The 25,330-nt window shown below is 46.9% G+C and overlaps 1 long non-coding RNA gene across 2 annotated transcripts; it reads right to left on the reverse strand.

The window, feature by feature from the left end:
- Positions 1-24,893, reverse strand: LOC116446018. Of its 2 annotated transcripts, none has more exons than XR_004240991.1 (2): positions 24,251-24,893; positions 1-3,164 (listed from the first exon to the last, which is right to left on the reverse strand). It is a non-coding gene; the product is annotated as an uncharacterized LOC116446018 (long non-coding RNA). The 2 variants fall into 2 exon arrangements; XR_004240990.1 differs by having other exon boundaries at positions 1-637; positions 24,251-24,883.
- Between the last annotated feature and the right edge of the window lie 437 nt (positions 24,894-25,330).

A 25,330-nucleotide genomic window follows, 5' to 3' on the forward strand; every position in this document is an offset into this window, starting at 1 on the left:
TTCCCCCTTTATCACCATCTTTAATGTACTTGAAGGTTGTCATAGTCTCTTCCTCCTCAGCACCTTCTCCTCTTTAAGCTTAGCAACTCCAGGTCATTGATCTGTTCCTCATAAATTGTATTTTCCAGGTCTTTCGTAATTTTCAGCACTCAGCTCTGAAGGCTCTTCAAGCCTCTCTGTTGCTCCTGAAGCAAAACATCCAAATGGGGGCATGGCACCCACCTGGCTGTGCTTCATCCCATCCCTGGTTGCATCACGCTACCATTGCACATCTCTCCTTCCAGGCCACCATGGTCATCCTGAATGCCATCCCACCTCCCTGCTCCTCTTTGCTTTGGGTCATCTGAGACTGGACCTGGGTAATACCAGTTCTGCTATCCAGGACAGGAATGACAATTTAGCAGCGGCCGGCTGCAAGGCTGACCATCCATGAGCCCAACCCATTGCTAGTTCAAACTGGCACTGGATCCACTACTCCTCTCCTGTTGTCACTGGGGGTTTGCAGAATCTCTTCATCCAATCCACATTGCCCAGCCTTGTTCAAGAAAACTTCCTGAGAAGCACTACCTTCCTGAAGTGAGAGAAAACTGGAGGCAGGTGTACATCCAGCGCTTCTCTCCACGTGGCAGGACTTCACCTGTCATAGAAAATAACAGGAGTGATTTAACATAGTTTGTTCTTGACAAATCCCTATTGGTAGCTCCCTGCCCCGGGTGTCTACAAATAGTTGTGTGATTATTTGTTCCAGCACTTTCCTGGGGTGAAAACCAGGTTGCCTTGTCTAAAACTCACCAGTGCCTCTTTTCCCAGTGTAAAGGTCCTCTACAAGCCCTCAGTGAAAGCTGCTAATGGCTCTGAGCCCACTTCAGGCCCTTTGCTAACCATCCCAGGCAGCTGGGGAATAACCTCTCACACCATGTCAGTGAGAGCAATAAAACACTGCCGATACTTCCCTGCTTCCCACTAAAGATTACAGGAGATAACTCAGGGAAATTACCTGTTCTGGTTTAGTCTGATTGAACTGGTGGCTCATTTATCCCCACATGAGACAGGGACCTGTTCCTTCAAGAGGAGGCAGCAATCAGCTGGGCTTTGTGCTCACCTGTGCACACCCATCTGTCCCGTGACCAGTTACACAGTTTACATCAGCATCCCTGTGAATGACCAGGTTCAATGAAGGAAAGATGAAGGAATGCGGGAAAGGCAGACATGACACAATTGTAAAGGATAGCCAGTCACAGCCTTTGTTGTCACAGTGTCAGCAGCATTTCCTTCCCAACCCCCTGCTTGGAGGTGCTCCACAAATGAGCACGGACTCTCCCCACCAGGCTGGGAAGTAGGACTGGGTAGATCAGCTCTTTATAAAGGGGGAATGGGATGTATACATTTCCACACAACAAACAGAAGTAATTCTGGCATTATTTATTCAAAGAACCTTATGGCCAAAACTTCAAATCTTCGAAAGTTATCTGCTTTGCAAATTACACAAATGCTGGGCACTGCTTCCCAGAAGAGCCAGGAAGGATGTGTTGGTACCTGGCCGGAGGAGTGAGTGAAGAAGCTCCATGCAAAACTGCTGGTGTCCCAATCAGTGCAACATACGGAAAATCAAGCTGAGAAATCCAGAGTGCACTGGCAGTGTGGGTGTACTCACAGCTCACATCAGCTTACAGCACAGAAGTGAAGGTGTGAAGATACCTCAACTGTTTTAATGGGTAAATCATCTAATATGTACTAAAAAACAATTTCATGGCTGTTCAACACTCTAGTGGGGTTCTGGGGAAGACAGTTTGCAATAACATGTAAAGCAGGTCTTTGCCTGTGGTGTCAGCAGGAAGTTTTTATATTTCATGAACTTACTATTGTCTAAAAGCATTTTGAAAAGAGTTTACCAGCTAATCAGCAAAGTAACATAATTATGCCAGATGACAAAGCGTTTCGCGTGTTTGAGTTTCTCCCCTGGCAGAGCTCTAAACAACGTGTAGCCTCATAACTTTTTTAATTCCAGTCAGATCCCACATCCTCTCCCCACTGGCCTCCAGCTGACTCATCCTTTTCAGAATATTTCTTTTCTTTACTGTGTCTGTAGGCTGCACATCCTGGAGCTGGAGCCAGATCAAGCTGGTACTAGCCAGTGTGGTGAACCAGCATTTCTCCATGGTGGTCTCATCAGCTTCTACTGAATTTCAGCTTTTACTGAAAAGGAAAGGGAAGAAACAATCAAGCGCTCTGGGGCTGAGGAGCAGACTTTGGGCCTGTTGCCCTGTGGAGGACTGCTCCATGAACACTGTAGGGAAAGAGATGCAATGGGAAAGTGTGACTGAACCACAGAGGGGACCTGGCTGAACCACAGAGGGGACCTGCAGGTCCCAATGGCAGCGTCGCCTGTAGGAGCTGCGAGTGTCTCCCTGTCCCCAGCTGCACACCCATTGGCATAGGGACATTGGAGAGGAGATGACCCACACAAGTTTACAAATGAGGCTGCTGCAAGGGTGAAGCAACCTGGAGCAAACCCCACCCTGGTGTCCCTTCCCTGAGGTCCCACAACAGTGGAACCCCTCAGGAATATCGGTGTCCATCTCCTGAGGCTGCAGTCCCTGTGCCTACCCTGCCCAGCACAGCTGCCATGTGCCAAGTGGCCCTTTCTCTGCGTGAGAACCAAAGGGAAAACGATGCTCATCAGCCAGAAAAGCACCATGTAAGTAGAAATGGAAGATTTCCAGTTCCTAAAGAGCTACCAGTGAGCGTTTCCAAAGTGGCGTTAAAGAACACTTTGAAGTACAGCCCGTGATTAAAAAAAAAATGCATTTGGGGGATAAATCCATATCTTGTTCCAAAGAAACAAGCTAAGCTGCATTTTACTAAATATAGACATATAAGGCACAGCAAAATTCATCAAAACTCTCAATCATATCTCCCAAAGAGATGTGTTGTGACAGGAGACCAGCAACACCATGAAAATAAGGGCTCAGTATTCCAGTACTTACACGCACGAGTTACCTCCGTAGTGTAAGCAAAGCCACTGGATCAAACACTTGCAGGATTACACCCCTCACAGCTCCCACCAGGTCACTTGGCAGGATCTTTCCCACCAGAGGGTGGCTCACGCTCCGACCAGGCTCCCAGCACTTCCTCTGTGCTGATGGTGAGTCTCCAGAGCTCAGCTTTTCCATCATCAGGGATCAAGCAGAAAAGTAACACCGAAAAAAAAGCTTTATTGATTGGGTTATACGAAATGATCCCCTTTGCAGCACAGTTTACACTAAGCCTCCAAATCTGACATCTCTTTGAAAGCACTCTTAATATATCCAATTATAGATTTTCAGCAACTTTGTGGAATGTCGGCTTTCCCGGCGACTGACCCCGGAAAACACCATTGAAATCAGGAGGGATTTTGCTATTGAGCTCAGTGGGGGAGGATCAGGTCCTACATAATTTTATTGTCAGCAATGATGACCTCTCTTCACAAATGAAGAATACCCATCCTGAACCATGGCCTTCGGAACGTAAACCATTTATTTTTATAGCTGGATCCTTCCCCAAGTGGGATATTTTGTGCATGGTTAACTTATCCCAGGGCTTTATATGCTTGCCAAGTGGCTTTAATAGCAGGATGTTGTTTAAAAAGATTGGGAAGGATTGTGGGCAGTAATAGAGATAATTGCCAAGGAGAGATAAATGAATCTTCAATCTCAAATCAACTTGGCTTTATCACTGGGTCAGGAGGGAAGATCCAGAAAAATCCCCTGTCTAAGACTAAATGTGTAACGATAGTTTGGGATTTAGGGAAGTTGGCAGCTGTTGAGATTTTTTGACAAAAACATCTTTGGAGGCTTAATACAGGTTTGCAATTCCATATTAAGGCATGAAATCCCCTTTTCACTCCAGGGATTCGGCATCGTGAAATAAAAAAGCTGGAGGTGAATTTCTGGGAGAGGAGCAGACAGCAAGTGACAACCTGAACTAAGAGTTTGGCATGTGGCACCAGGGTAGGGAAACAGCATCCGAAGGGGCTGAGCACAGATCCAAGCAGGTCAGGAGTGCTTTGTAGGACACAGGTCACCTGCAAGGGACACAGGTGTCCCCAAGATGCCCCTCAGTGCCTCTCGACCACCCTACAACCACCCCTCAGCTGCCATTTAGTCCCTGGAACAGCTGGGAGAGGACGATGCATGCCAGACCCAGAGCTTCCCTCTCTGCTTTGGAAATAGCAGAGAAAGCATATCCAGGACATATTTAAGTGTATTTATTTATTTATTCATTCACCAGGGAGGGGAGGAGGTTCGAAGCCAACCATTTTAATGAGGAATTATCTTACCTTACCATGCAGAATAAGGTACTGCATGACACAGCAACTTTTCAGGTCAACCTTTTTAAAAATGAGTTGCCAAATAAAGAGTGTTGAACAAGAAAAAACAAGGACTGATTTCAGACAGGTCTCTCCAGCTAGGATTTGGGGAGTTTGAGTGTAGTGCCAGCTTTTCTCCCTCTGTGACATCCTCTCTTTCCTTGCCTGCTGCCAGACAGTGCCCCAGGCTGCAGGACCCTTGCTGCTCCCTGAGGTCCAGGCTACCCGAGGTGACTTCTGCAAACACTCACGGGGCTTTTAAAAGAATGGGAAAAAGCATTTTAGAGAGAGATGACTTATTTTTCAGCAAAGCCTTACCCAACCTGGAAGCAGGGGGGACTTCTGAGATGTAATCAGTCAATGTGGAGCACTCATGGGGCTTTCATGAGAGTAGAAAAGGCCTTTTAGTGAATTATAACTTATTTTTCAGCAAAGGCCTTTTCCAGCTCAGGGTAGGGCTTTTCCCAGTTATCCTCTCACCCGTCTACTTTTCTCCTTTCCAAAGCCTATATTCCCAGCTGCGGGAAATAACAGGGAGGAAACCCAGAAGGATTGTACAAGAAGCCTGACAAGATGATTTCTCTCATTATGATCTGAATAGGAAACAGTGACATGACTTTTTCAAAAGCAATATTGAAAAAGGCAGAGCAATGTGACACAAGCAATGGGACATTTTTGGATTAAAGAATCACTATTTCAAACCACCCAGCTACTTCTCATGTTTGCAATTGCCCCTAAGAGTTGGATAAAAGCTATGGAAGAGGTGGATGATTTGTTATGACATTTTCCTGTGTAAGTAAGGGTCAGGAGGAGTGTTGTTCTTGTGAAATTAACAACAACAAAAAAAAAGATCAAAAACAAGCTATGAAATACAACTGGGGCAAAACTGTCCCAAACCACAAAACCCAAAATCCCCTGCCAGTATGCGCAGCTGTGTTACCCCGAAGGAGAGCCTTCTTGCTGGTGTGGGAATTGCAGCCCGTTCCCGGCTCAGGGATTTGCATTTCCAGGCCCTTAGCCCTTCTCTGGGCAAGGGGTGCAGCCTCCCCAGCCGGCGGGCCCTCAGCTAAACCCGCCACTGCCTCAGGCTCCTGTTCACAGCCCGCTTGCCTTAACACGGACATGCTCACACTTGGCGGCATTACTCGGAGCTTTGGGTCTCATGATCATATTTATATGGCTGACACCCAGGCCTACTTGCCTATTCCTGCGGATTCCCGTGAAGTGCTGTCATGGCTTATTACCTGTCTATCTGCCTTCAAGCCTGGGTGACTTTTAATTTTTTGAAGCTTAATGCTGGGAAAACAGAATCGTTTCAGAATGGCTCGGTTCACCTCCTGGATGTAGAGATTTATGGTATGTAATACTGTAGCACACACAGCCTAGGAGCTGGTTTCACTGCAAATCTCTTAAAAATGGGGGCTTATTTTATCCGAAATAAACCTTTTCAGGAGTGTATCAGCAAGAGGGGAGAAGGGAAAATACCTTCACTGGAAACTTCCGCGGCCTCTGCTCCATGTTGCTTTCCAGGCTGAGGAGTCCTTGTTCATGCCTCAGTCTAATCCAGAGCTGTGTATTGGAGCTCAGTGATAATTGGAAACTCTTCTCACTCCAGCATTTTCAGCTGTTGTAAAAGTCTGCAGCTAATGTCATAACAAGAATTAAACTGTCTCATCATATTACACCCATCTTAGCTGACTTCGCTGGCTATTAAGGTGACAGCACATTGATTTAAAATTTGTGTTAATTGTTTACCCCTTCTTGCAGAGGATTTCTTGGGGGTTTTGTAGCAACCTGCAGGCTTTCTGTAGCTGTGGATTATCTTTGTGTTCAGCATTATATGGACTTATAAAAATATCCTTTGTCTGGATCACACCACTTAATACCTCAGCCCATGGATTTCTTTGACATGTACATTCCCTGCATGGGTCACTTTTAAAAATAAGATAGTGGAGAGAGCATGGCTGTCCTTGATCTTACGAGACTTTAAGAGGATTTTTTTCTCCTTCTCTGATATTTATTTATATTTGCTGCTTTCTATTTTTCTGACTACTAATAACAGGGGTGGTTTTTCAGATAAAGGTATCATTCTGCCCACCAAACATTTTACCTTATGGGTTTAACAGAGAAAGCACTACCCACCAAAACAGACCTTACAGCCCATCATCCTCAGGTTTCCACTTTTTGGTTGAATAAATCAATGCCCATGTAAGCCCATGGTAACAAACTTTTTACCTGGAGCTGGGAATGAAAATTGCTTTGTGCCATATGCTGTCTCTCTGGCACAAAATGAGCATCACTTCAGCTGGAATTTGGCATGGTCTGTGATTGCAAGACTGGAAAATGGGAGACATTCTCTTTCTTTTCCACGATCTAGTTCCTCAAATCTATAATCAGTGTATTTCTCCATAGATATTTGAAAAAAATCGTCCTTTATTTTCTCCAAGACTATGAGTTTTTTTCACCCCTTTAACTGCGGGCTGAAACATTTTTCACTTTCTGCTCCATTTTGTTGTGTTTTCTCTCACTGTACTGGAACAGTTACTGAATGGAAAATGGGAAGATGTAAACTTGCCTTAACAACAACAAAAAATTCTTATTTAAGGGAAAAAGGTAAGTAATCAAGTAAATAATAAATATTTATTTCTGCGACCAAAATCCCATTGACATCACCAACTGGTTTTTGTCCCACGTCAGGCACTTTGGAGCAGACGTGGGGCTCATTCTTGGAACGTGACTAGCTAATGGACATCTTCCTAAGGAGACCCACTCTGCCTTCCCCTGGCAAGAAGCGCTAATCTCATAACCAGCCCTTCCCTCTCCCCATCTCCCCCTAGGTGTTTTTTTTTGCTTTTTAGTCACAAAAAAAATGAACTTGTGCATGAGCTGCAACCAGAACTTACAATTCTCCGGCGGCCGGTACATTTTGCACAGTTTATAGCTTGTTAACATGATTGTGAGCTGCAAAACTATTCCTGGCTATTTGAGTTCCCAGCGTTTATTCCTGGGGAAAACCAAAGCCTCCCAGCTGTCATTAGAGAGCACTTCATTAGCAAACAGCATTCAGTATTTATACTTTGGGCAGCAAGTGCCGCTCGCTGGGATGAATAAGGCATGGCTCCCAGCCCCTCGCTGGCTGCTCCGCAGGCCGGTGGCCCGGCCGGCTGCGGCAGCCCCGCACGGCAGCGCCGGCATCGCGGGGGACGCGCTCCGGCAGCTCCCGCAAGGAGCGCGGCTGCGGGACGGCAGCGGGGCCGCCGGGCGCTCTCCCTGCCGTCCGAGCAGCCCCGCTGAGGGGGTGTCTGCACCGAGCGTGAACTCTTCTGCCTCTGCTGGGCTTGGTGCACCCTCACCGCGCCTTAAAAGCCTTTTGTTTCGCCCCTGTTTTGATGAACTTCTTTCCCTTTGATGTTCATCTGAGTTTAACAGCGATAAAAGGCGCACAATGGTGAGATTGTGGAAGGGGGAAGGAAAGGTGCTGGGAGAGCACAATGCTGCGCATTATCCTCTGGCTCCTCTGTGCCGCTCGCTTGGCAGGCGACAGCGGGACTGAGCCAGGGTGACAGCCTGGGCGTCCCGGGCTCACGCTGCCTCCCGCCGCAGCGACACCGTCCTGGGCTCAGGGCAGAGGATCAGGCACAGCCAGGCCCCAGGAAGGGCTCATTGCTGCCAGCACCCAGCCCGTGGCGCCCACTGTGACACTGCAGGCTCAGTCCCGGTTTGGGGCACCCTGCCCGAAGGTCTCCCCCAACCTCAGGAAGCAATGGCCAGCCTCACTTTATGGCACCACCTGAGCAGGATGCATCCCAGCTCCCTCACTGCACATCAACATCCCACATCAGCATCCCATGTCAGCAATTCCCACACCTCCTCAACCTCTATAGCACAGGAAGCTGAAAGTTTGAGGAAACCCCGTGTGAAGCACCAGGATGCTCCCGGAACCAGGTGGCACTCTGGCACAATGCCAGCCTCTACCCAAGCTGCCAGCGCCCCTGACAGGCTTTCAATAGGCAGGTGATACTTGCTGTTGTTTGGAGTCTGGCTCCCAGGGTCAGGCTCTTCTGTGGGCACCTCGGTTTTCCTTCAGATACACATTTCCAGTCCATCTGACTGGAAAGGAAATCCCCAAAATGTGCTATTTTTATTGTCTTTCCACAGTTTTATGAAAGGCACTGATGAACCATTGCAGAAGGCAAGATGGGGCAGCAGGGCCAGCAGCCACCATGGCCAGTTCTGACAGCATCGTGTCCCCAGGCCCAGTGTTCATTTCTCCCTGCCCTTTTCTCCCTGTCCAGACCCTCTCAGGTTTGAGTCAGTGGCTCCATAGCCTAAATCTCTTTACAAATTATTTGTGCATATTAATTCCTGGCACCACCCTCATGTTCCCCATCAGTGATGCCTCCAAGCAGCCACGGCTGGTGCCACCTGCCCAGATGCCACCTTGCAGAAGTGCCCTGCAGCACCCAGGAACTCCCAAGGAAAGGGCAGTGCCCAGACTGCACCCCTGTGCCCGTGGGGGCTGGCAGACCGAGGTGACCTGGGGACCTCACTCCAGTCACCTCTGTGGCTCTGGTATCGCTCTGTCCCCCTCCCAGCCCCAGCCCTGCCCCTGGGCAGTTGCTGCTCTCACCCACGTCATGGCACATGCCATCCCTGCTCACACCCTGACGCATGCCAGCCCGGGGCATATCTCAGAACGTGCCCACCCTGGCCACACCCTGTCCGTTCGAGGCTGGGGCGTGACTTCTGCCCCCTACCAGGCTGGGCACAGCCTCAGAGCCGCCTTGCATCCCAGACCCCGCCTCGGTTACCACAACCCAAAGCCCTGGCAGCAGGCACAGGGTATTTTCGGGATATTTTTGTGCAGCATCCACACAGAAAGTAATTTTCTGTGAAGCTCCTCATAGCATTTGGTAGCCTGAATCAGACCCGAGCCCCAAGCACCTTTTCCCGGGATGGCTGGGGTGGCTCCTGCTGTTCAAGAGCAGATCTGCAGCTCAGGATGGGACTTCAAGGACATGTCTCTGTCCTGTCCGAGCCGTCTCACTGTCTGCAGACAACCCCCTGTGCAAAATAAGGACAGAGTCCTAAGGAACTCATATATAATCTCGTTTCTCCTTAGACGGCCTCTGCCACCAGCAGCTGTCTCTGAGTAGGTGTTTGCAAAAGCAAATTGTACTTAGACCTTCTGCAAATATCATTTCTCACCTGAGAACAGGTTTGAGGGCTTTTCAATATTCTTTGAGTTGCTGAGTTTGGGGATAGCTCATTTTCTGTATTTTTGCTTAAATTTTTAACCTTATTTTATGACATCTGCATTTGCTGCTGGTCTGACCTACTTAGTGAAGTCAAAGATACTGGAGATTAAGCTGAGTGATCCACTTCAATGCGTATTTATAATTTCAGGGTCCTGACAGAATACATTCGTTTCTAATAATAATTTCTTGTTATTCAAACACTATTTGTAAACTTGCCTTCAAAAAAATCTTACTCACAAAATAAAATCATTTTGCTTGCCTGAGAAGGCAAAATCTGCGAGCTCAAACAACTGAACTGCGCCTGAAATGTGCTCAAGGATTTTTAACAACGCTGCTTATTAACCAACACTGATATCTGCCAGTGTGTACCATGGTGTGCCAGTCCCTGTAAAACGTAGTTTAACTGCAGTGAATTTTTTTTTTTTTTAGGAATGCTTTGCACTGCATCCTCACTTCAAACCCAGAAAGCAAACAAGTTGTAGCAGACTTTCTCTTGCAAAATGAATTTATCAAGCTCTGCTGCATTTTGCTGAAGTGTAAGAAACTCGGATAAAAGTGATCCTAAAGTTAAGAAGTTGGTTTCAGGGCAGACGCTGGTGGGGATTTCTGTGCTTACATTGACTCTTCCTAAAGTTGGAGGTGTGGTAGGTTTTCTTGTTGTCAGAGGAAATCATTCATTAATCTAAGATCTCAAAGACCAATTCCCTCTCCCATTGCACTGTGCAGCTCATATTTTGATAATATTCTGCAGATACAAGTGAAAATAGGAGATCACTTGCAGTTTTGAGTCAGCACCTGGGCTCTTGCTTTTCTCCACTACACTTTCATATAATATATAATATATTTTTATAGATATATATACATATACATACACATATGTCAAGCTTTCACAGCAACTGAAAATTACCAGTGCTTAGCAGCTTCCAGGGGCAAGCAGAGCCTGATCCAGAGCCTTTTCCCATCCCGGTGCAGGGGCACAAAGCCTCTGAATATCGGGCACGAGTGTTTCAAGCAGGTCCTGCACACTGAACATTTACAAACACCTGCTTGCCTTGATGAAAAAAATGCTCGGAGTGCAACATTGTGTTTTCCTGTACTTGATGCCTTGGTTTGTGCTTGGGAGAGTACAGCTGTGCTGTTTAACACTGCCTGTTTCTAGCTTTTAATCCATATTATGAACCCACCGCCAAAGAGCCTTTCAGAACGACTGAGGCCGTGGCGTTAATGGTTGGAAACAGCTGCTGCCAGAGTGATATTTTTCTGTATTTTTACCATTTATGCACAAGCTGGAAGTGGTTTTTTGCTACATCTGATATGCACTGAAGCAGCCTAAATAAACTGCTGTTATCAACCAGCTTCTGCTGCCGTGTGGGAGCCTGCACGTCCAGTTTCCAGTGACACCCCAGACACAGGTGCAGACCTGCTCTGCCACAACACCAGCTCTCAATATACTTGAGAATATCTGTGGATATGCTTTGCTGGGCAATAAAATATAATTAAAAATGAGCAAAGTGAGTGTGTGCAGTGTTTTATTCTTGGAGGTAAAATCCACTTAATAAAACTTCAGTGCTCTACTGCATGACAGATTTGTGCTCAGAAATGCATTTCTGCAGCTTTTTCAGTGAATTTCCTCAGGTGATTGATTTATAGATGACTGAATAGTGGTAAAATACAGAGTGCACACAATCAACACAAATTACTAGTATTAAGCAAGTGCCAAATACTTAGAGAATATTTATTACTTTGGAGTATCCCATATCAGTAAAATAAAATTGTTTTGTGCAACACAAGACCAAAGTCATTTACAAAACAGCATATCAAACCTAACCATGTCCAATTTATTTCTAAGCTCTCTAATGCAAGGGTAGTGTTGCTCTGTTGTTACCATAACCATGTATCCATTATTTTTTTCTTAAACAAAAGTCAGTTCCATTCCTGGATGTTGCTTTAAAATTACACAGAGACCCCTGAGCCTGCAAAGATTCAGGTGGACCCTTAGCTCTGCGTGCAGCAGGGAGATGCAGAACCACAGTGAAATCCCTTGTGGAATACTTCAAGGAGCGGGGTCTGTAGAAGGCCCCTCAAGGACTATCAGAAAACTCCAGCAAACACTGTCTGCATAAGGGACAAATTACAAAGAAATTGCCTAAAAGCCTGGCTGGGCCATCCTTGAGCTGTCGGAGGCAGCTGTGGGTTTGGTGCCACACTCAGGCTGGGGTGGGTGGCTGGCACCTCATGCCCAAAACAAGCTGAGCTCGATCTGTGGGACCCCTGAGGAAGCTCCTGTTTGGAGGGCTGTACGTGGCTTTGAGGCCACGGGTGGCTCTGCATTTTTTTCCCTTTGTGTCTTTCCCCCTCAAGGATTTGGGGCTCTGGAAAGTTTCCTGCGTTACAGAGAGCTTTCCTTGTGCTGTAGGGAAGGGCAAATCGCACAAACTGGAGCTGGCTTCTGTAGCTGCTCCCTCCTGCTAAACAGCATATTTCTGTCTGTGTTTGACTGCGTTTTTCTACCCCATCTCCTTCTGCTCTACATGATCTGTCAATATTGGGTTTCTTCTCATTGCACTTTACTCTTTTAACGTCTATTCTTCCTCACTGATGGTTCCTCCCTTTACCACGGCTTTTTCCAGTGGTTTGGTTTGACTCAAACTGAAACGGCCAGAGTGGTATTTAAAAGTAGTGAATTTGGTTCTACCTATTTACTATAATACACATTATTTGTATCAGCTTCATCTTTTGGGTATTTTTAAGGGGAATGTAATATTCCCTTAATTTTAGATCCTTTTTTATCTTGCTTCAGGCATAGGCTGCAAGAGATGTGCATGCAACACAAATGTTTAATTTGCTCCTCCAAATATGCAAAGAACATGGCTATGTGCAATATACATCCCCAAGAGCATGGCTGAAGACCAGGAAAAAAAATCAATAAAGGCTGCTGTAAATTCCTGATTATCAAAGAATTTCAACACCTACTGATATGTCTGGTCTTCCATTGCACCCTCATGAATTTAAGAGCCTGGGACACTCTTATTTATGCATGCAAACTCTGTGTGTGTGCACAAACAGTGCAGCAGATTCTGAAACAACCCTCTGAGGATGTTATGGCTGTTAGTCAAAATCAGACAGTAAAAGGGAGATTTTTGTTTGAATAGGGGGATTCAGAATGTGACTCATAGAGAAATCACGCGGGATACAGGGCCTTCATGAAAAAAAACCTTAGAAAAACACACGATTGTCTGGAAAACCTGGACATGCAAGTGCAGAATCTGCAATATCTGAGTCACATCTCTTCCCTGGTACCTGCAGATTGTCGGTCGAGTAAGTGACATCTGCAGAAAAGCACCGAGCAACAGACAGGAAAGGGAAGAGCAGTAGGTAAACTTCCATCAGCCTCAGAGAGACTCAGCTGTCTCCTGCACATCTTCAGTCTCTGATTTTCACATCTAGGTGTAAATCTGGCTTTGGGCTGGTGCACAGTTCTACCAGACATGGTTAGTATTTATCACACCTTATTAAATCAATACAGATCTCTGTTTGAAGCATGTAGCACCGGCTCACTGCTCTGCATCCTCTAGCTCTCTGTAATTAACAATATCTTATCTACAAGAAATTTATACCCAGGCCACAACCCCCTTACTCCCCAAACTCCTGCTATTACTGGCAAAGAGCTACAGCTCATAAAATATAACATAAAGTATTAGATTTCTGGTTTTTTTAATGTCTTAATAGTCCCACTGATCTGAATATTATGGGGATTTTTCACATCACAATACTTAGTATTAACTGGGTATGTGTACCTGGAGATTTGGGTGGTGAAACAGCAGCACCAAAAACTTGAAAGGTACATCTGCAGGGAAGACACCTCCCACACACACACACACTCTCACATATATGTACATGTGTCTGCATCCCAGTGCCTGAATCAGCAGGGCATTGTTGCTGTTGCAAAAATGTGTAGCGCAGCAATATCATAATCAAATGTATGCTCAGACATGTGGCAGGAGGCAGCAGCAATTCACAGCCCATCAAATGCCTTGGCTTTGGCTTCCTTAAGAAGCATTTCTCACACCAGAAAATGCAATTACTGCTCCACCGTGCCTTCCCACATGGAGATCCAAAATGCTTCAGTAAATGAAGCAACCTATCAATACTTTATCTATTGCAGATGAGACCTCTACAGATAAGGCTCAGTGTAATCCAGCCATTGATTTTAGGATTCTCAGTCCTCCGAGGACTGTGACAAATCTATACATTGTCCCTGAGTGACGGGGTTTGCTTTAGGATTTCTGATTTCATTGGGGAAACCGTGTAAGAGTGAATGTAAGCAGAGAGAGCTCTGCTGCTGCCCAGCTGGGCAGGCTCAGGTCCATGTGTGGGTCCTTCCAAACCCAACTCTGGTGCACACCACTAATTAACAGCCAGACAATTGCAGACACACCAACGTTTTAATTTTTTTTTTTTCTAAGAGAAGAAAAGGGGAATGGTTTCAATATTTGTCAGCTTTTGTGCTTTGCTCCAAATTTGCCTTGTTTTGGAATCCACTTGTATTGTACAAGCTTAGCTACTGTTCCTGGTGGGGTTTGGTGACCTGGGGATGTGAAGGAAGCATTTTGCTCTCAGTGCCAATCAGTAAGTCTTATTTGTAAGAACGGACATACAGAAAAATTCCTGTCCTGATGTATCTTTATCTGGAATTTACATGTGTGTCTTATCCCTTTGACATGCTTGCCCCAAAGCAGATTATAAACAGATAAATGTGTCCTTGTAACAAAAAGAGAGATTCTATTTCTGAGAGACCCAGAAATTTGAGGGGCCGTGTCTGTAGGTGTGTGAATGCACACACTCGGGGTCCTTCAAATGTACACACTAACACAATATATAACTCGACTTCTATGCACTGCAAATGTTTACAAGCAAAGATTTGCAACTCACTGGCTAAGAACAACTGAGTTATTTGCTAAAGAAAATAGGGAGAAATTCCTAGTAATAACTCCAACTTCTCGGTTTTAAACTAATCAGGAAATAAAAATTAGGATTATATTAAGAAATGTTGAGGTTTCAGCTAGTCTATAAGATTTAATGCACACACAGACAAGGGAAGTATTTGGGTATTACATGGAAAAGCCATGTAATAGATATGACCTAGTATTACTGGGAATTCCCAGAAAAACCCTGAATATTGTCATCAGAGGCTATTTCTGTCCTTCCAAATGACACAGCACCTTCAAGCTTTCCCCACTTATTGTAAGATGAATATATCAGTATATATTCTTCTTTTACCCAAATTTTCATCTGTTCCCAAACCTAACTGGAAATAACCTGCTGGTAGAGGTGCAGAACCAACAGTTTTCCAGGCTCCAAGTAAAGTCTGCGGGATCTGACCCGCCACGGATGCATTTGCTACCGCTGAGCAAGTTATGCCCTGCATACAAAGATTCACACAAAAATCTAACCAGGACTGAACTACAAAATATTACACCTTAAAACCTTACATCACCATGCCCAGGAAAGTAATTTTCAGTGCTTTTTGGAAGTGTTAAATTTGCTTCTGTTCTGCTTGGAGTATTTCCTCACCCTTTGCTTGTTATGACAATATGTAACCGAGACAATCTGTCTCTAAAACTGGAGAAAAAATACAATATTCTATCTAGACACATTTTGAAAACATGGGCTTCACGAGGTCCACGGCAGCCTTACAGGAGGATTTTCTGGTCACTTTGACTGACCTGCTAGGCTAGGCTTGGCTGCTGAGAATCACGTGGACATTCCCAACTCATGACCCTCTGCAGACATCAGCTCAGAGAAACTCCAAGGAATAAGCTCTCCTGCACCAAAAAACATTATTGCTTCTACTCTACACCTCTGAAACTGTGAGTTTATGCTCCATCATTACTGCATGAGCTACGATTCACACGTGAATAGCAACCATGCTGTGAGAGGTGCTGTTAAAGACACAGGCTCCTCCACACACTTCAGCTGCTCTCTGCTTTCAGTCCCTACCCAATGCACCAGGCAGAAACCCAGGAACATGTAATTACTTCAGAAGACTGTACATTCTCTACACTAAATAGCTATAAGAAATCTCATTTTTCAAGAAATAGCTCTATTTTAGACTGTAACAGGGAAAAAATGTGCTTAGTATAGATCACAAAAGAAGAATAGAAACAAAACCTGTGATATTCAGTTATTGACATAAACATCACCATGCCCTGTATGAGCTGTGATTTCAGCCTAGTGACCATATCACATGGACCTGGGAATTTGTCCATCCCATCAGCGAGCATTGGATCAGACCTGTGAAAGCCAGAGCTGTATATGTGGCTTCAGCTTTATATCTGGCAAGCCTTGCAGCTCAGAGAAAAGCACGCCTCACTTGCTTACTTGCTGTGTAAACAAGTGCAGACCACGTCACCAAAAAGGCACTGAGATTTACCCAGCAGATCAGTGAAACATCTGTAGTCTTTCACATATTTCACAAAGAAACATTTGTTTGGTAACATGTTGCATCCTTTCTGAATGGCGACACATGGGGCCATGGCAGAGCAATTAAATCACAAAGAAATTATTATAAAAATCTAGAGTGTATTTTTGCACTGTCTATATAGTATATAAATATATTCTGTATATGGGTTTGTTTAAATGTATTTTTATGTATGTATATATATATAACATATGTATAATATAAATACAGGTATTAATATTAAATATTAATATATTTAAATTTATATTCTATATGGCACCTGATCTAAAAGCACTATTGCAATTTGGGGCAGAAGGGTTTTTTTGCTGATATGCAAATACGTTCCAAAAGTTCTCTATAAATAAGCAGTGTGAGCTTTTCAGCAGTATCTGTAATCTTACATTGACCAATTACCTTATATACACAGGTTTTCCTGGATAATATAGGTCATTTTTAAACCTGAAATTATTTTGCTTTTCGGATAATGGAATTGTGTCATCAGGGTCACTTCCAGAAAGTGGGAAATGATAGCAAAACACAGGGCTAAAATTTGAACAAATAAAGGAGCGTTATGTTTGTTCATTTTGAAATGAAACGAGAGTGTAGGAACTGTAATGTGTTGCACACTGGCTCGTGTGACCCTACCTACTGACACTGGGCAATCATAAATCACAGCATTACTGGGAGCCCTGAGTCAGCTGATTCAGAGGCATGCTGAGAGCCTGTCCAAATAACTACCTTCCTGACACGAGGGCCACAAGAAGCCAGGAGAATCTGCTCCTGTTCTTTCACCACATGCAGGAGGAAATCCAGGAACTGGTAAGGAAATGGGTTAGATGTTCATGGGGCAAGCACTCCTCAGAAGGAAAAAACTGTGACACTATTAAGAGAGGGTGTGTGGAAGTGTGAACACACAGCTGAGGTCGGGTGCAAGGGATGTGCGTGTGCATTGGTCTGCCCTTGGGTTGTGCTGCGGCATCTTCGGGGGCTGCAAGCAGCTGGGCCAGGTCCTGTCATGCCCAGCTAAGCAGAGGCACACTGGAAATCAAGGATGAGACAGGGTGGGAAGAGCATCCCTGCTTGTGTGTGTGTGTGAGGGAAGGCAGAGAGGTGATACAACCCCTCGTGTTGACCACTGGGGCTGCCCAGCTGCTGCTCCCACGGTCACTGAGGTCTCGGGGGCGCAGTGCAAGCAGTGGCAGGGGTAACTCCGAGCAGCCTCACCCCCAAGGCCTCCCGTGTCCAGTCTCACCTTCAAGAGACACTGAAGGCATCACAGACTGTGTTGTGGCTTGAAGGGGAGACACCCCCCACATTCAGGTGCTGGCTGGATTTTTGTTGTGCTTTTTCTACAGAGGTGGAGTTGGGAGAGGGGAAGACGAAACGTCCCAACTTAATTTCTTTTTAATGGTCTGATGGAGCGTCTGACATGTGAATCCTTGCTGTCCCCGCTCCCCAGCTTGCCTTCAATGACTGCTTTTAACAAACAGCCTCCCTCAGACAGGGAAATTCTGTTACCTTGCCCAAACCTGCTCAAATACTTTGAGCTCCCAGTTATACACTTAGCACAGGATTTTGGCAAAGTGCAGGAGAGGCGCATTCTTTGAACTGAAGATAGACTTAAAAACAGTCCCTTGATCATCATCAATGATGTCTTTATCCACTGAACCAGAACTGGGTTTTGTAAAACCTTACACCCATAGTCTCTTGATCGCCTCCCAATGTGCCAGCCAGCCCCTGCAAACCAGGTCATTTCAAGATTTCCTATGCCTGTATTCCTGCAGCCCCACAAGATGCATTTTAAGTAGCATATCCAGAGCCATCAGTGACCACAGATTAGTGAGGCGATATTGCCCCTGGAAATCTTTGAGCCTGCACTGCCGTCCCTCTTTACAGAGGCTATGGGGTCTGCATTGCTTTGCATCTGCTAACCGAGGGGGCTTTGCCTAAACTCCACTCAGGGTTGGGAGCTTTGCCTTGGAGCAGATCCTGGGCAGAACGGGATGCTCATTCCCAGCGCCTGTCGGGGGAGAGGAGCCCTGCCACAGTGCCCCGAGTTCCCCAGGCCAGGCCTGGCTGCCATGGCAGGGTGGGCTCCAGCCCAGAGCACAGGGGCTGAGCTTCTTGTGAATTCTGCTCAGTGCACAAGTCCTGACTGGGAATTAAGAGCCCATCCCCCCTTAGTCTTTAGGGGTAAATTTCAGAGGCTCCAATGCTCGATAATTAACAAGTTCTGTCATTCCCCTTGCTGTTGCACTAGCTGTGGTATTTTTAAAGCTTTTTATTAAAAATTAATTTCTTTATTTTGTTGGAGACCCATCACTCAGTCACGTGGCTCCCTGTCATGTTTCTATCCTTCCTACTCATATTCGAGTTATGCCATCAAGCTAATATATTGTGACTGCTCTTCTCTCTTGTGACAAAGCCTTGCAGCTGCCTCCAAATCAATAGATGTCAAAGAAATATGAAAACAATCATGACAGAGAACTTAAATCCTGGCTAGAGTCTGCATAATAAAAAATGTGCTTCTGTTCTCAAGGCAGCGGATTAATTTATCCTAAAGTTTAGTCAAATTTTATTCCGGTACCTTTTCCCAGCAGATAGAGCTACATCTGTTGGGTTTGTAATGTAATTTGTAATTACTGCCCTTCATGTGGTCCAATGCCTTGAACCATCTTTAATTAAAAGCATAATTAAGGGAAGATCTAAAGGAAGACAATTACCAGATGGTCTTTTTTTTAGAAACAGTTAGTTGCATTGAGGATGTATCCTGGTCCATTTCTGACTTGGATTAAAAGGCAAGCTGCCTCCTGCACAATCTGTGAGGTGAGAGGCTGCAAAGGGGCTCAGGCATCCTGGGCAGCAGCACTGCCAACAACTGCCAGAGAGGCTGGGGACAGCCAGAGGGACACTGGGGGACCGTGGGGCAGAGGGTCGCCCTGGCTCCATCACATTTCCCTGGGTGGGTGAGCCCTGGTGCCCTCCTCCAGCCCGAAGCTCTGGCAAAAAACACCTCAATCAAACCCCCGGCATCACTAGGGACACCCTACAGCTTCTGGGAAATATTTTTCTGGTGAAAATAGCAAGAAATCGCAGTAACAATAATAATCGTGGTATCAAAATGGTAGTAACAGCAGTAATAATAATAATAATAATAATAATAATTTTTAAAACCCACAGGGACTGAGTCCCAGAACAGTTTCCAAAAATGAATTATCACTGCTGCCCTGAGTGAGATAAACCCTGATGGGGGGTGCTGTGCCTGCCCAGCCCTCGATCATCACCAGAGGTGGTTGTGGGAGGGGGTGGTTAGCCAAAACCTCCTCTCGGGCTGCAGCACCCACCCTGGCCTGGCTGGACTTGGTTTGAGGATCCCTCCCCAGCCTCTTGGGATATCTCCTTCCAGAAGATTCCCCGCACCCACATCTGGAAGTTCCAGAGACCATTACTAAAGGAGAAAGGGCGGGAGGAGATGGGAAATAACCCCGAAAATATGAATAATGCAACAAAGTGCAGAATTATGTGTGAGCGCAAAATTTCCAGGGGAAGCTAGGCATAAAAAAGGGGGGAGAGAAAAAGGGAAACCTCGAGCAGTGGTGTAATGTAAATTAAATTTTTGCTGTATTACTAAGATTTCATTATTTGACTGTTCCTACTCAAAGTAAGGCAGCAATGAATTGTAATCATTTCAATTATCTTCAAGATAGTTTCTTTAGGACACAAGTTGTCAAAGATAAAAAAGTACATTCTTGCAGCTCTATGGGTCCATTTTCCAGACGGTTTGTCGTTCTTGCTGCATGATTTAGCCGGGGCTTTTTTGCATACTGCGGCTCTCCCGCACGCCCTCCGCGGGGGCGCGGACCCGCTCCCTCCCTGCGCGAAGCGGCTGCGCAGGGCTCCGCGCCCGCGGAGCCGGCGGGGCTGACCCTGCCCCAGCGCCCGCTTCGCCGCCATCCTCTTGAATTAACTTCACACAGGAGGTTTTGGTTGGTTGGCTTTACCACTTTTTCCCTCTTATTTTCGCGGCTCTCCCCGTCTCGCTCCCCTCCCCGTGGAATATTTCCTGACCCATTACTCTGAATAAAGCAATAAATGCGGGGCGGGCGGCCTCTCACCTCGCCTGGCCGCGGGGCACCCGAGGCAGGATCCGTCCCCATCCCCGTCCCCGAAGCCCTACAAATACTCTTTTCTCCCTGCTGATATGGGTTGATTTGCAAGTGAGAGCTGCTCTCCGCCGGGAAGGCGCTTAGGTCTCTTTAAGCGCAAACCAAATAACATTTAAATGCCTTTTTACTGCCGGGGCATTATTTATTTAAGTGGCCGTCGGAAATCACAGCAACGCGGTTCCCGTTCCTCCCGGAATATTGTCCTTGCCGGTTTATTAGAGCGACTGGTTTAAAAGAGGCTCTTTTGGAATAAAAGGGCGCGTTTTCCCCCATTATTCATATCTAGGGAGTCCCAGGCCTTTAGTACATTAAAAAAGCTTCAAAAGGACAATTCGCCATCCACAGATATTATATTTGTGAAATGTCCTTTTGTCGAAGCTTTTAACACCTTCTTATAACGAATCATTTGTTCTTTTCTCTTTAATTTTGATAGACAATTAGCCATCAAATATACACCAGTTGACTGTAACCGAGCATTAAACTAGCCTTTATTTAACGCTAATTTAGCATAGCTGCTTTGTTTAACTTTGCCATACAAGAACCAGGTTTTGTAGCAAAAAATAGGTGTAATTTTATGTGGGGCTTCATTTCTTTCGGCCCTCTACACAGCAAGCCCTCTCCTCTTTGTAACCCATTCTGCTGGGCAGAAACACCATTTCGGAGTGCCTAGCACCTGGAGTCTGGAAAAAAATTAGCATTGATATAGATTTAGTTGAAATGTAATCTCTTAAATCTGTCCAAGATTCGGGGAGATAATTACACTTTCACTGAATTGACAGAGGTCAGCGTCTCTGTGGACCTGAGGAGTTGATTTACTAACAATAGTGTTACATAAAAAATGGTGTTTGAGATTATAATGTTAATAGATGCAGTCACTGGGGAAAGCAGGCAGGCTACAACTAATTCGATGGAACTTGGGTTTTGCGTTACGAGGATTCAAATCACTTGCAGCATTTAATTTAGAGGAATGAGTTTGGCAGTAATTACAGCAAATGGAAAGGTCGCCTTGGAATATTAGTTATTTTTTCCCAAGTTGGAACTCGGGGTTTTGGGGGGAAAGTCCTTTTTCTCTGTCCCCAGCGACGGCCGGGAAAGCCGCGGTGCTGTATTCCCTGCACTTCTACTGTCGGTCACCTCGAACCCAGCATAATCCCGCTCAGACTAAAGAAACGGGGGTGGAAAATATTTGTGTAAGAGTTGGAGTCGCCCCTCGAGTGGGACCCGACAGTTTTCAGTGAGAGCCGGGATTTCCTTCTGCTCCCGGGGGATGTTCGGTGGGCCGGGCCAGGTCAGCATCTCCTCGGACAAAGCGCACCACGACATGGGGGAAAACGCTTCGCAGTTTCATTTGCTTTTTGGGGGGTCACGACAGGAGCGGGAAGTTTGGGTCCGTGCTCAGGTGAGCCCTCTCCCGACTCCCTCTTTTTTTGCCCAGTAATGACCTAGCGGGGACCAGATGGCCCAAATCCGAACGCTGCCCCACCAGCCCCATCAGGTCACGCTGTCTCTGGGCACCCTGGAAAACCCAGCCCAAACTCAAGTCCTTGCTCCACGATGTGCCCCGTGTGTTGTGCCTCTTCACCCACACGCATCCCGCAGGGGACCTTTCCCGCTTGGGCAGGACCTCAGCATTTTTCCCGCTAGGACACAGGGCCGTGCTGGGGAGAGCCCAGTCACGAGTGACCACGGAGAGCCGGGGGACGGAGCGGCCCTCGGGGGAGCGGGGCTGGTGCCGGGTGTGGGTCCCGGCCCTGTCCCTCCGAGGGGTCCCGCGGGGGCCGTCTCCTCCTCGTTCCTGGGGGGATCGCCGCAGGCCGGTGGAGGCAGGGAGCGCTGCCCGGCCCGGCCCGGCCCGCAGCCGGGAGCCCGGCGCTGGGCGCGCTGCGCGGGTGCGGCCGGGCGCGGAGGGGCGCGGCAGCCGCCTGCTCCGCATCCATCCCCCGCCGCGGATCGCCGCCGGGAGTCGTAAGTCCCAGCCGCTTCCCTACAGGACAAGCCGCCGCCCGCCTCCTGCATCCCGGACGGTGGTTCATCCGCGGGAAGCTCGGCGCGCCCCGAGGGGATGCTCTACCTGCGCCAGGGATCCCCTGCGGCCCCTCCGCGCCCCGGCCGGGCGGCGGGCGCGGACAAAGGCGGCGGAAGCGGCCCCCGCGGGCTCGGCCCCGGCCGGCCCCGCTGCCCCGGCAGAGCCGTGCCCACGGGCAGGGGCGGCGGGACGGCTCCCGGGGCCGCGGCTCCGCGCAGCGCCGGCAGCCGGGGCAGCGCCGGCTCCGCAGCCTCCGCCGCCCTCCGTCCCTGCCTGTTTATGTTTTAAGTCCACCCGATCTTATATGTAACAGCAATATATATGTTAATTGAAAACTTCTGAATTTAAAAAGGTTGTGACAAGTTATAATTTGTCTTGTCAATGTCTGGAATCCTTGTTTAGCTCTTTAGTTGTGTCTGCTGTTCGTGCCTGTCAGATAACAGCTTGCCTAACACGCTGCCTTCCTCTCTTATGGCACGGAAATGACAAATGTGCTGTTTTATCCATACAATTTATTTCATTATTGTTGCCAGCACGAAGCATCACAATCAATCATAAGGAAGTCCAGTTGGCAGGTGTCAATCTTGGTATGTTTTTGTACGTCTCAGTCTATATTTAATCCAATTACAAGGGTCATGGAGTAAGTGCAAATCCCCTTGTTACAACTCACATCTTATTCAAGATTTAAAGTAAAAAGTCAACTTGATCACATGGGCGCTTTGGGGGTCCTCCGATACCTTTTGATATGTCGTCCCCCCGTCCCAAATTATGCAGAGATAGCGTTTTATCAAAGAGTTATCGAGGGTCGGTTGGGGTTTGGGGATTCTTTTTTTCCCTGAGTGTTTGTGTGCAAATGAAGTATCTTGTTATTTTGCTAAAGAAGAGGGAGGTTTTAATGATGGGAGATCTTTCCGCTCATTGCCCTTTCAAATACAATTGTAGATCGAACTCAGCCTTGTCACGTTGAGGAAAAGTGAATTTCTAACATCCAGGACGTGCCTGTCGACTTTCAGCGAATTGCATCCAATCACCCCCAGGGAATTCAGCTAATGTCTCAGTCTAAACCGGGATGAGGGGAGAAAAACAAATCAAACATTGTCCGGAGTCACGCTTATTATGAAAATGTTTTAAAGGATAGAGAAGGGAAATAATTCAAGACAGCCCAGAATAAAGTTTTCGACAAATTAATAGCATTAGGAGTCTTTGGGGGGGAGAAAAAAAAAGAGAGAGAGAGCTAGGGGAGAAAGCCCAGCTACAAAGTTAAGGTATAAAGAAATGATTTATAGCTATATGTTTCTCTTTTTTAAGCAAGAAGCTTTTTTTTAAAATCTTGATGTTTTTTATTTTCGGATGAGAAACAAGGTTACGGCATTGAAAATAATAGTCTTATTATACAGTCGGCTACAGTGGGATTCTTCGCGAGGGGAAATATTATCTTTCTGCTAAATTTCTGTCTTTAGGACGCTTCAGTTCACAGAAGTTTCTTGCAGCATTTTAAATTAGAGCCCCCAAACACACACTCCTGCACACTAATCCCGCTTGTTACAACAAGTTTCCAGCTCGCCAGGGTTCACAGACCGGGGTGCCCGTGTCAGCCGGCTCAGCCCGCTCTGGGCAAGTGCTCCGAAGAAGGGTAGGTGCAATCGTTTACCAGGTCGCAGGAGAGCCTCGCAGGCTGCCAGCCGCACAACAGCCGGAAAGCTCTCCCAACTTTACATGGCAGCACACAAAAAGCTATTTCAGTAATAACTCAGGTATTTTTTATTCGAAGAGATGGAGCTATTCAGTTTCTATCAAACTACGAGAGGGCTGAGCCGACAGGACGAGAGGATTAAAAAAAAAAAAAAAAACAAACAACCAACAATACAAAACAAGAGCAAAATTACATTTCTGCACCAAGGTTTAAACGCAATCCTGGGGGCAAAAGAGAAATGTTAGACAAGCAAAGAAACGTGTGGGGGAAATAAAAAGAAAGTATTTTAAAACACATACCTTGGAAAAGGGCAAAATATCCGAGCTACAATGCTAGTCAAGTGCCTCTTTCCTTGAAAGCCAAAACCACGTTTCTATCGCAATATTTTTCCTGTTCTAGGGCTTTTCCTTTGGTTTTTACCGTTTATTGTAGCTAGTCTTGGACCCTGCAGCCTGTGCAATGCCACAGTAAACAAATTGTTCTGATGTGCTTATTATTATTGCTCAAGTTCTGCTTGGATAGAGAATTAAAGCTCATTATTACAGTGTGTGTTGAGAATTGCTCAGTCTATGTGAACACGGGGGTTTGGGGCATCCTCGGGAAAAAAAAAAAAAAGAAGACGAAAAGAAAAAAAAGCAAAAAGCCCACAACTTCGGAACGTAGTGTAAATCAAATATGTATAATGCTTATAAATTTGTAACACATTGCCGTGCCCCTGCTCCTATCCCCTGCCCGGCGCGGCGACGCTCGCACCGACCCCGCTTCCATCCGCGCCCGCGGGGCTCCGCTCCGCGCTGTACCGCGGAGCCGCCTCCCTCCTCCGCGGCTCAGTGAAGGTCGCGGACCCGACCGTGACAGGAGCAAAAATTAACGGGGACACACACACAGACGGGGGGAGAGACTTTGTGGCCCCGTTTCCCCAGCACTGCTCCCTGCCCGAGCCTGCCCGGCTCGACGGGGCGCGGGGGCTCCGCACGGCTGCGCGGCGGGGGCGGGGGGCGGCCGCTGCCCCCGGACACTCCCGCCCGGTCCGAGGTGACACCGGGTCTGTCCGGGCCCGCCCCCCTCCACGGAGCGTCCCGAGGCAGCTCCCGGCACGGAGAGGAGGCCGCCCCCGGGGTCCCGCCTGCCTCCAAGCTCAGCCTTTGCAGGGTTTTTCCCCCCCATCCTTTATTACTTTAATTTTTTTTTTTTTAGGCGACCTCTCGGCCGAATACGGACTTTGTTCCCAACGCTCCCCCACCTTCCTGCCTTGCTTCCCTCTCTCTATTTTTTTTTAGGCGTTAAAAAGGCAAACAGAGCGCTCTGGCGCTGGCGAGGGGCTGTTTGCCTGCCTCCGCCGAGGCCTGGCCAAGCAGACTTGGCTTCACGCCTGAGCA

The sequence above is a fragment of the Corvus moneduloides genome, chromosome 6 (assembly GCF_009650955.1).
Source record: "Corvus moneduloides isolate bCorMon1 chromosome 6, bCorMon1.pri, whole genome shotgun sequence".
Taxonomy (NCBI): domain Eukaryota; kingdom Metazoa; phylum Chordata; class Aves; order Passeriformes; family Corvidae; genus Corvus; species Corvus moneduloides.